We start from the raw sequence: 12,012 nt of genomic DNA on the forward strand, positions 1-12,012 counted from the left end.
AAATGCAGTGGGGAATGGCAGTGTAGCAGACATTTATCTATTCACAGTTCATTGACTGTCTGAATGAAATTCAGGTGTGTGGCCTCATTTGTGAAAGATAGAGGAAAAACCCTTGGAGACGGTACAAAAAAAATTTTATTTTACTTGTTTAAGAAGGCTGATTATGTATTCAAGAGATTGGAGCTTAGTTTGCCTTTAAACAAAGCAAAAATGGTATTTTGCTTTGATCACATAACTAATAAACACAGTTCTATTACAGTCTACTGAAAAAGCATAGAAGAGGTTGGTATATTTTCACCACATTCGCCTGCAATGAACACAGTGACATATGGACTGGGATGTTTTTCTCTTGAACCACAGCCAATTTAATTAGAAAAATAAGGGGAAAATATTGGCAAACTAAAAGAAAAGTAAAAAAAAAAAAAAAAAAAGAAAAAGAAAAAAGGGAAGAGAGAGAAATACACAGTTGCAGGAGCTCAAAGCAATGCTTTGTCTCCACACTTACAAGTCACCCATTTGGGAAGCTGACAGAGCATTCATATCTTATGCAGTTAGCCCATGCTGTCTCCCATTGAAATGGAGCGGCAGGGGGCCGAACAATTCCCACTGAAATCAACAGTAGTTGACTTCACGCTGGTGTTTTCCTACAGACTGTGTATCAAGACTTGCTTTGCAGATAAGGTGTAGGGAATACTGATAATCATTGTAACCCCACATTCATGCAACCGCTACAAGACTTGCTGAAACATGCTGCTTGATTAATGCAGGACTGAATAACCTTTCTGAAATATTCACATTTAAATAAAAAGAAAAGAGAAGCAAAGAGAGGTGATTCTATGCATCTGGACTTCAAGCTGGATTTAAAATCTTTGCTAAGGGATTTCCTGTGTGACCTTAGGGCTTGCAGTAATTGCCCATATGCCTGCTGTTATCCTGTAGTAAAGTATAGAAGCTTCTGTCCCCAAGTATCTCAGATTACCTCATACTTACCATGCATCAGCTGACATAACATACATTACCCTGTTTATAAATCTATACTCCAATGTCACCTTAGCTCCTCCAAACCCCTGCTGAGCTGCCAATGAACTCTGCGGGATTCTACATTTCTACCAGCGGACGTGTGAAGAGGTACAAAGGCCTGTGGCTACCAAGACACTAGGAGTGCTAACTTACACCTACTGAGCTTCCAGCAAGGCTTGCAGGCAGTGTATTTCTTTCCAAATAAGGTTTAGCTCTGTAAGTGATCTGAGATCATGCTTACACAAATCAAGCACTGCACATAAGGCCATCACAGACAAACCTTCTGGAGACTGACTGGTGCTAGGGTCCCTTTATTTCTACTAGCTAAAGGCACACATTCAGGAAATGTATTAGGGATTGTCTAAATCCTATTTTGTCTGGTTTGAAGCAATCACAAAGATCTTCTACCAATCACCAGGATAATCAATACTCTGTGATGAGGCTTGTTAACTTGTTGGTACCTCTTCATCTTGCATACATTTTACATAGATGACAAGGATATTTCCCTCTCTACAGCATACAGACTGTGGGGAACCATTAGTCTGCAAGGCACTTGCCTGACCTGTGTGACTGATCCATGGCTAATACTATGAGCAGACTTTCATCCCACAGCACTGCTCCTGCAGGGTACTGGATCATGCTACACAGCACCAGAGGTAGTGTCAGGACCCACACCCCAGGTGGACAAAAGGCAGAGAGGAATGAAGCAGTGTATCTCAGGGAAGTGTGGAATAGAACTTAAGTTTAGATTTAGGGAAATTTGAGTTTGAGATGGCAAATAATCGGGACTTAAGCTAGTGAGGTAGTGTGGGAAGACTGAGTATGCAACAGAAGTTGGAGAGCGATATAGTACTGTACTTGTAAGTGCAGCTCTTAGCAGCCTATTCATACATTGAAATGTTGTACTCTTACCTAAAAACTGAGAGTAAGAATGTAAGATTTGCTTAGACTGAACAAGACAGGATGATATAGCTTAATTTCCTTTAATAGCTTGTGAAAAGCAAGGGGGCATTCATCCTCCTGTGACAGAAGTATGGGACAACTAGATGTTACAATTTCTGCATGTTTTTAACTCCATGCTAGCAATTGACCATATCTGAAAATAAATCCTCATAGCAAAAAATCTGGCTGAGATTTTTTTGTACCTAACTGACTGGATACCTGCAACTTCTTCCTTTCCTCCTCATTTTTTTCTGATTAGCTAATGTGGCTCCCTATTCCACTCACTGAGTTTTATAAATACCACTCTTCAAGGTGCTGAATGCTAGTCTGAATGCTGCCAATTCTCTTACGAATTTATAGCTGCAGGCTATATATTTCAATGCCTACCTATCTTTGTGCATGTTTCCAAATCCAACAAGTGCATTTAGATTCTCAATTCTATTTCAACTCTAAATTCCTATTTATTTCAATAGTAAATTAACAATAGAAGGATTCTTAGGATAATTATGTAACAAAACAGCTCCTTCTAGATTGCTTTAGAAGGAGGTAATGCTTACTGTTAATAAGTAACAGAGCATCACTCAGCTGATGCAATTCAAAAAGGAATCAAAGATACATGAAATAAGAGACATGAAACAAGCGAGCAACTGTCTGATGGAATTCCTAGAGTCACCAGAATGAAGCAAGACTTTTAGTGAGGTATATGCTCCACAGACTGACTACTTAATAATGATAATTCTTCAAGCAAGAAAATAATTGTGTCCTGCATTTCAGGTGAATGCTTTACATTAACTTCAGAATTATGTTCATTTTGCCTCTTTTCAACACTGAAACAGCCTCTTTGGAGATTAGTCGGTATCCTGATGGTTAAGGCACAGAAGATAGAAGAGTGGCTGTGAAGGGCACTGGTCGCAGTTTTTCCATACTGTGTAAGAATTCTAACTTGTAGGCTATTATGCAGAGGGAAGAATGCTGCTTTCATTTTTTCCCATCTGCGTTTTTACTAAAAGCAGTTGCCATTGCTTTGTTTCATAAAGACCAAGCCATCTGGTAGGTATGATCAGATGCATGGGGTCCCTCAGGGGAATTAGATGAAGGAATGCATAGTTTGTGAATCTTGATAGGACTTATACATAATGCAGCTCTGAAGCTTCTCAGCTTTGATGAGATGAGACAAGTTTCAGTACTACTCAGACTTAGAAATCAAGGCAAATAGGGAATGTTAATAATAAAAATTTTGTTGAGTGCTTATGAACTTTAGATACTCCTGAATGTTCGGTACCTGGGGTTCTTATAAAATGCAATAGATAAGGATAGAAGACCCAGAGTTTAATTCATAGAAGGTATGTGAACAGTGAATAGTGAACTTTGATCAAGAATACAACTTTAAAAAAAAATGCAAGATGAGATATAGATTTAAATAAGATTATTATAAAATATATTTATGTTTTATATCATTGGATCAATGGTGTAAGACAAATGTGGGAACATAGGTCAATAAAGATAAGCATGTATGCTATGTTAGGCACTGATATTAGAGGTACTATTCAGAGCTATAAAGGTGGTTTCAAATACTATTACAGTGCATTTGTGGTAAACTGCATCCATAAAGTGCAGCTTGTGCTATTCGTTTAGTTAAAGCCAGGTTTTCTTGTTATTCAGTCTTTTGAAAAGTAATTTCTTTGACTTATCCTTGTGGGTAATAAGGCCAAAAATTCATTTTTCCTCAGAAAGAGTGGGAGAGGTTTACAATGAGGTATCTTCAACCTAAAGCCTTCATCAGAAGGAATATAATGGTGTGAATTTCTTCCTTCTGTTTAGTCAGAAGACATGATGTTTTCTTACTGCCCAGTCTTGGATCTAGTAGGGTTTATTTTTATACGTTTCCTTGCCCTGGGCTGCTGCTTTCTGGCTACTCCCAGCTGAGCATGAGCATGTCCCCACAGCCTCCCCAGAAATATAATAATAACAATAATAATTCAGCCACCCAGGGTCTCTTGTTTGTGGAGCAGCGACCCCCTGGGTTTGCCAGACCCTTCCCACGGAGGCACTGGCAGAGCTCAAGCTCAGGCAGGGGAGGCAACAGGCACTTGGCCCCGAGGCAGGAGCTGAAACCAGCTCAGCCCAGCTCCGGCCAAGGTGAGCCCAGGCCAGCCCTGAGACCTGTGCTCTCAGCTCAGGGCAGAGCCTGTGGCCCTTTACTAGGAAAGGCAGAACTCATATTTTGATATTTTGTGGTAGACATAATGCTCATTTTCCAGCATTTCTTCATTGTCTAGGTACCTAGTACTCTGGGGTCCTCCTTGGCTGCCTGACAGGTGCCCTAGCACATGAAGTAAGGTTCCAGATAATTAGATCACGCATTCTGGATGTGGACCAATTTAGTCTCTGGGAGCTCCTGAGACTGAGCGGATTAGAAACCACTGCTTCCATGTCCCAGAAATATACTCCAACTATACCTAAGTACCTTCTCGAATAGGACATTTGTGAAGATAGGAAGGCAAGAGTCACAGAGACAGAAAGAGACGGCAAAAGGGAACGTAACCGTTCTGCAGCATTGACTAGGGAATTCAGCCAGATGATATAAAGACCTGGGATTTTGCTTCCTTGCCTGAGCACTCTCTCTTTTTCTTTCTCTTTTCCTTCTGCTTACTGAATGTAACATCTATTCTAAAAAGTATGCACATTCTGAGAACTATGTTTGGATCTTCAGACTTCTCCATACCAAGGCTCAGGCTCCTTTTCTCCTTCGGGTCCTATGACTGCCACTGCACAGGAGCTACTACAGAATGCACAGTGAGTACCTACCCATACCAATGGGACAATGACCGCTGCTCTCTGATGTGGGAACGTGTGTTCAAGCTGTGCCTGGTTAAAGAGAATTTCAACCTCCTGACCCTTATTTCCTGGTGGATAGTTCTAATGTCATGACACAAAACCAACATGCTGCTGTCACATTCTGAACTAGCCCAACTAGGTACCAATTTTCACAACCTGTCCAAGCTGATTGACTCCTAGACTTGTGCACTCTTGGAAGACTTCAGACTCAACTATATCTGTCTAGTGACTTTGTAGGAAACTAGTTAAGTACTTGTGATCTCCCATCTTTAGTGCCTGCTAAGACATCTCACTTTCTACTGAAATTAACTGAAAAATAAGACACAAAAAAATGTGTTAAAACCCTAATTACTTTCTTGCCCCTAAATGACATAGATTTTGATTTGAGAACGTCTGATTTCTCAAGATATTGCCTTAAAGAAAATGGAACCTAGAAAAGCCTAGTTTCTAATGCTGTCCGACATGGAATTGAAGAAACTTTACAATAACAAGGTTAATATTTTATACCAATATGTATTTTACCATTTTACTATAAATAATGTCAATTTAGATCATACCTGAAGTTACCAGATAGCACATTCAAATTACACACAGTAGTATGACAAAGTGCCATGTAACAATATGTATGAAAAATGCAAATCCTTTTAAATAACAACAGTGCACAAATGTATCTAACGTACATACAATCATATATTTACAGATGTGTACACTGAGTTATTCAGCTGGTCTTTTTTTAGAAGCTAATGTTATAATTCCTTTAATCACTTCTTAATACCAATTCCTAAGACCATGAATTGCCCAAGAACACTTGGGTCTGAGTTATTTTTCTGTTTTTGTTGCTTATTCTTTCCTATATTTAGTATAAGGAATTAATTTTGTTAGACCAAAAAATTAAGAAGTTTGAAATGATCATCACTAAAAATTTCTCAGGGCAATTGAGCTGGTATTTTCTGAATGATCACTTTGGACTTAAGCACTTATTAGTTATTTTAAATCAGTTCCCTCCTAAACTTTTTAGGAGATAACATGTTTTTTAACATATACTTTACTTTGCTCTATTCCTGAGTAGTTCTGTCCAAAGTATAGACAGTTTATGATACACACCAATCCTAGCTATTTGGGATGTTCTTACAATTAAGCTAGCCATGTAATTGAAATTTTGCCGGACACACACAAGGCCGACACTTTCAGATATATTTCAAAAGCAATTATTCACTCAACTTTCATTTTTAAAAATTATTGTTTAGAATTAATAACTTTATGATCAATTAATTCTAAGTGAATTAATTTTATATGTGTGTGTAGACTTTCCAGGCCTGTGTTACACCAGCAGAAGTGTCCTTTAAGTACACATAATACAGACAATAAATACTTTAGAGCCACTTTGTGTTAATCAGTTTTCAAAATTAAATCTGTGAAAATTCATGGAATAGACATAGGTTTGGATTGTTTGCTTAACTTTTCATTACTCTTTATTTATCTTACTTTGCCAGATGTGAGACAGATACTGCTGTGAAAAGAAAGAGCACATAGATTTAATATTCAGTTTCATAAGTAAGATACTACACTAGAGACAGTGCTGAAATAATGATGTTTTTCAGAAAGATGATTTTTTAGGAATGTTGAATTCAAATTTATTTGTCTGTTTTGACTGTGTGTTAAAATTATATATTTCACCACAAGAGAAAATGTCTTGGTTCACTTCTCATAGATACTGCAGTAGAAGTGGGTCTTAAGAAAAAAAGGATGGAAATCAGAGGATCAGTCTCAATTATTTGATATATTTAAGGTGCAGTGAAAATTTATTCCATTGTCTTGCCTAGTTTATTGCTATGTAAATATTTTAGTATTTTATTTTAAATATACTACAACATCAAAATGTAAACTACATTACTGCTAATGCCATGATATATCATCAAGGAGGGAATCACTGAAGAAATATTTTCCCCTACAATAAGCAAGCTAAGCATTTCAGACCTCAGCCAAACCCTCAGCTGCTATGTTGCTAAATTTATGAATTATCTTTTAAAATTGCATTAGATGGTTTATCAGCTATTCTAATTCTAATTGTCTAGAAGTTAGGTGAATCATTTTTAACAAAAAAAAAGAAATTATGTGCAGTTTGATTGATCCATTCACAATTGTGGTGGGTTGACCCTGGCTGAGGGCCAGGTGCCCACCAGAGCCGCTCTGTCACTCCCCTCTTTCATTAGACAGGGGAGAAAAGGTACAATGAAAAAAAAACTTATGGGTTGAGATAAGGACAGGGAGAGATCATTCTCTAATTATCATCGCAAGCAAAACAGACCGAACTTAGAGAGGGAATTAATCTTATTTATTACTAAGCAAAACAGAGTAGAGGAAATGAGAAATAAAACCAAATCTTAAAAACACCTCCCCCCACCCCTCCCATCTTCCCAGGCTCAACTTCACTCCCGGCTTCAACCTCCGCCCCCCCCAGCAGCACAGGGGGACGGGGAGTGGGGGTTACGGTCAGTTCATCACACGGTGTTTCTGCCGCTTCTTCATCCTCAGGGGGAGGACTCATTGTTCCCCTGCTCCAGCTTGGGGTCCCTCTCACGGGAGACAGTCCTTCACGACCTTCTCCAACGTGAGTCTCCTCCACGGGGTGCAGACCTTCAGGAGAAAACTGCTCCAGCGTGGGTCCCCCACGGGGTCACAAGTCCTGCCAGAAAACCTGCTCTGGCGTGGGCTCCTCTCTCCACGGATCCACAGGTCCTGCCAGGAGCTTGCTCCAGCGTGGGCTTCCCACAGGGTCACAGCCTCCTTTGGGTGCCTCCACCTGCTCCGGCGTGGGGTCCTCCACGGGCTGCAGGTGGAATCGCTACACCCCCTCATCCTCCCTCCATGGGCTGCAGGGGGACAGCCTGCTTCACCATGGTCTTCACCACGGGCTGCAGGGGGATCTCTGCTCCGGCACCTGGAGCACCTCCTGCCCCTCCTTCTGCACTGACCTTGGTGTCTGCAGAGTTTCTTACATCTTCTCACTCCTCTCTCTGGCTGCAAAAGCTCTCTCTAACTGTTTTTGTCTTTCTTAAATATGTTATCACAGAGGCGCTGATTGGCTTGGCCTTGGCCAGCGGCGGGTCCGTCTTGGAGCCGGCTGGCATTGGCTCTATCAGACACAGGGGAAGCTTCTAGCAGCTTCTCACAGAAGCCACCCCTGTAGCCCCCCCCGCTACCAAAACCTTGCCATGCAAAACCAACACAACAATCATATACATACTCTACATTTTTAAAGTATAAATTAGGGCTAACTATACACTGAATCACTTGTATTATATTAGAATTAATTACTCTGTAGATTAAAAAAGACATTGAAGTATTACACTCAAAAAATGTTGCTGTGAGACAAAGGGAATACATTTTATATGTTGACCTAAGAAATTTAATGTTAGTCTAATTCATGTTTTACAATCTAAAAAAATAACAACACACACTTTTTATTATTAGTCAAGTTACAATGATATCAACAATTATAGTCCAAATTAATTGGACTAATACTCTAATTATTGCAGAAAAAAAAGCCTTCATTATTAATACAGTTAAAACATTGCATCCAAACTGTCTAGTCTCAACTGCTTGTCTGTGGTGGTGTGCTCCCCCTCCCAGTGCGCAGCTTGGTCCCAGGGCCAGTGGCACCATCTCCAGGTGGGACTGGGGGGCCTTTGTCAGAGGGAGCATGGTTTTAATGGGAGGATTTCTTCCTCCCCTGTTGTGAATGTATTTTGAGTTATTTTTATTCATTTTCTAAGTCTGTTTCCTTGTTCTTTCTTCATTCCCAGTTCTGCGTTGAGACTTTTTTTTTCCTCTCCTATTTGTTATGACTAGGACTAATTTCACCAATTTATGAAGTTGCATGTTTAACAGTCAGTTCTTTGCTAGCCAAGGAGAGAGACAAGAACACTTAGCATAGAATTACCAAAGGTGTGTATTCACGGATATTAGCTATGCGTGCAGCAGGGCCCAGCCTAATGCATGGAGAACACCAATATAGAGGAAGGCAGGTTTATATATGTTACAGTATAGTTGTGTAGACCAAGCAAATTACTCGTGATAAGGGGTGAGCTAATCACTTATATTGCTCACATAATCAGTAAGTGCTTGTCCCATGTAGGTGGTGTAGATGTATAGTCAGTGGTGTGCTAATTTTCATTGTTCTAAACCAATGTCCCATGCAGAAGGAGTGGTTTTGTACTGGTCAGTTGCCATTCTGGCCATGGTTATATGCCTGGTTTCTTAAGGTAAGTAAGTCTCCTATTGTTTTATTGTTGTTATGGGGTGTTCTCAGCTGGTGGGAGCCAGCTTAGGTTGGGTCTTCACGTCACACTGACCCTGAGATAAAAGCTCATAGTCCCAGGTTGTATTTGTTCTTCTAAGCACGTCATATTGCACTTAGCACCTTGCCTTTCACACACTCCTCTGTATTAACTCATCAGTTATTGAATATCATGATTAGCGTTCACTATCTAGGGCTGCTAGTACCATCCTGTGCCTCTCTTCTTCTACATCATATTTTCATTCTCCTCAGAACAACTATTTATAATTGCAATCTTTTAATTAGCAGGAGGTGTTGCACCATACAACTGCACAAAGCTAAACAAAAGCTAAAACTAATTTAGGCAGCAGTTACCTGACTGCTAGACAGTAGTTATCACAGCTAAAACAAGCTAAAATCAACTTGGGCCAAAACAAGCCCAGGCAAGTCATGGGAGCCTGTGTTGTGAGGTGAATGAAAAGGCTGTGGCCTTTTGCCAGTAATGGCAAAGCCAGCCATAGTAGGCTATAGAAGTATTTGCGTGATTTGCACTTCTTACCTAAATTCTTCCTATAACAGCAAATAAGTAAGGAGAAGTTTTGTTTAAATTGTTAAATATATTCCAAATTTGCCTGAGAATGATTAATAATAGAATTTAGACCAACATTCCTAAATGTGCAATAAAAAAAAAAATTATCTGCAAGTAGATATATCTATCAATGCAGAGAATGTTAGCATAGTTCAAGAAGTAAAAAATATTTAACCTGAATTTTCAAAAATCATACATATTTTCTGCCTAGATTCAATGATATATATAAGCACATGAATAGCTTCAATAATATGTACAATCCATTGCATTAACTTGACTCTATCATCTGTAGAATATTCTCAAGTGATCTTTTGAGATTTCACTCAAAGTTGCAAATCACAAAGCCTAAACTTTTGAATTAATTCTTTCTTATTCTAAAAATAATATGATATAAATTAGCTGTAAGTATTATGATGCATGATAGTGACAGTACCACCTCATTCACATCTATTTACATGTACCTTTCATTCCAGAAAAGGTTAATATATGCTTCTCTCTCTCTGACTACTTCAGTATTTCCTTGAAATACAAATAGCTCTTTGATACAAAAATGTGAAAGAAGAAAAATAATTAGGATATTGATGACTGAACTCTAAATACATTAGAAAAAAATTACAGTATTGTGTTAGAACTATGCTCAGCAGAGATTAAAAGGTAAAGCATGTTTCACAGCAAGAAAAATTCTGCAGTGTATCTGAAAGGTTACAAATGTGATTAACTGTGGCAGGTCTCATGTGCTCTACTCATAAATCTCACACCTGGTAATGCATTAGGGATGGCAGGTGTAAACATGATGAAAAAGTGCAATTTTGTAATGCCATACAAGATTAAGACAAGAAAATTAAATTGAGATTTGAAACATGTGAAAAGGGTTTTATTAGTATTGGTTTTGGTATTATTATTATTATTATCATTATTATTATTATTACTATCATTAGACATAATGCTGCAGCTAAATTTTAACTTCAAAGTCATCAGCATTTATAAATATGTAGGGTAAAGTCCTCAAAAAAATTTTTAATGGCATCTTGCAGGCTACTGGTATCCATATGTGCCTAACATATGTGCTCTGGAAAAAGATCACTTACTAGATATTATGGCATATGTCACCTTGGCAAGGAGGGCACTGTGTGCCAAACTCTTTAAAAACAGTCTCTTTCATTTGTGCACTAGATATGATTTCGGTATATTATAAATATTATAAAATAAAGCAAAAAAGAGGTTAATTGACCACATCCTAAATAAAATTTTATCAAGTCTGCACTTAAAAGTCTTTGTAATTTTAAACAGAATTCTACTTCATTTTGACCTGGATATGAATTTGTTGACTCTAGGTATGTTTCCAGAGTCCAAATAAACACAGTGATTCTTCACTGTCTAGGAGGTGAAGGGGCTATATTGATATCAAACACCGTACACACACACACACTCCACCCACCCCATCAGATGATAGCTTTTTTAAAGAACAGTGCTACAGCATCTGGCATGTTTGAATTAAACAGAATATTGTTACAAAAGTTAAGTGCTAATGAGATGAACTTCAATAGCACAATACAAAAAACTTGATCTTTTCTAAAAAAATGTTTTGCTTCACTGTTTAAAAAGAATTACCACTTTCTCTTTCATTCTTTCTCTTTCAGACTTACATCACTTTCCTCTCCACTTTCTTATTTTCTCCCATGGTATATTCTTCTCCTCCCTTTACTTCTTTAATCTCCTCAGTTCACTACAGTTTTACCTTTAAGCCACACCTTCTCCACATTGTATTGTCTAGCCTCTCTGGTCATTAGCCATCTTTCTCTCTCTAAGTATCAAATTATTAGTACCAGCATAGCATTAATATCTTGAGCATTGCTCAAATATTTAAGAGAATAGTGTTATTAGCATGCAATTTCTACTTGGAAGAAAAATTGATGGAATATTTAAGGAAAAGAAAGAAAGACTCCCTTATTCCTAAAGAAACATTTCAGTAGACCACTTAGTCTCCCGCTGCCAAAACTAGAAGGTAGCTTGCTTACAGGTTGGTGGAGTTATACCATCAGTGCTGGCATCCTGTCAAACATGTTCAGTTTCATGATGTCTACAAAAACATAATAAACTACACTCATAGATTCTAGGTATTGCAAAGATTTATCCTTTGCAGCCATTCAGCTGGTCAAAGATAAATAGAAAACTGGGGCTTCAGAGGAGCATTTTCAGGTATATTCAAGCTATTACCAAACAGCTTGTAAAAAATACATCTAACTTTCCATTTGTGATTCCTCCTTCTTGTAGACTGGTCTTGTCTGCAGTGCAATGCGAGTAAAGTAATTGCATTAACAGACAGTAGCCTTAACAAATGTAT

The sequence above is a fragment of the Balearica regulorum genome, chromosome 1, assembly GCF_011004875.1.
Source record: "Balearica regulorum gibbericeps isolate bBalReg1 chromosome 1, bBalReg1.pri, whole genome shotgun sequence".
NCBI lineage: Eukaryota > Metazoa > Chordata > Aves > Gruiformes > Gruidae > Balearica > Balearica regulorum.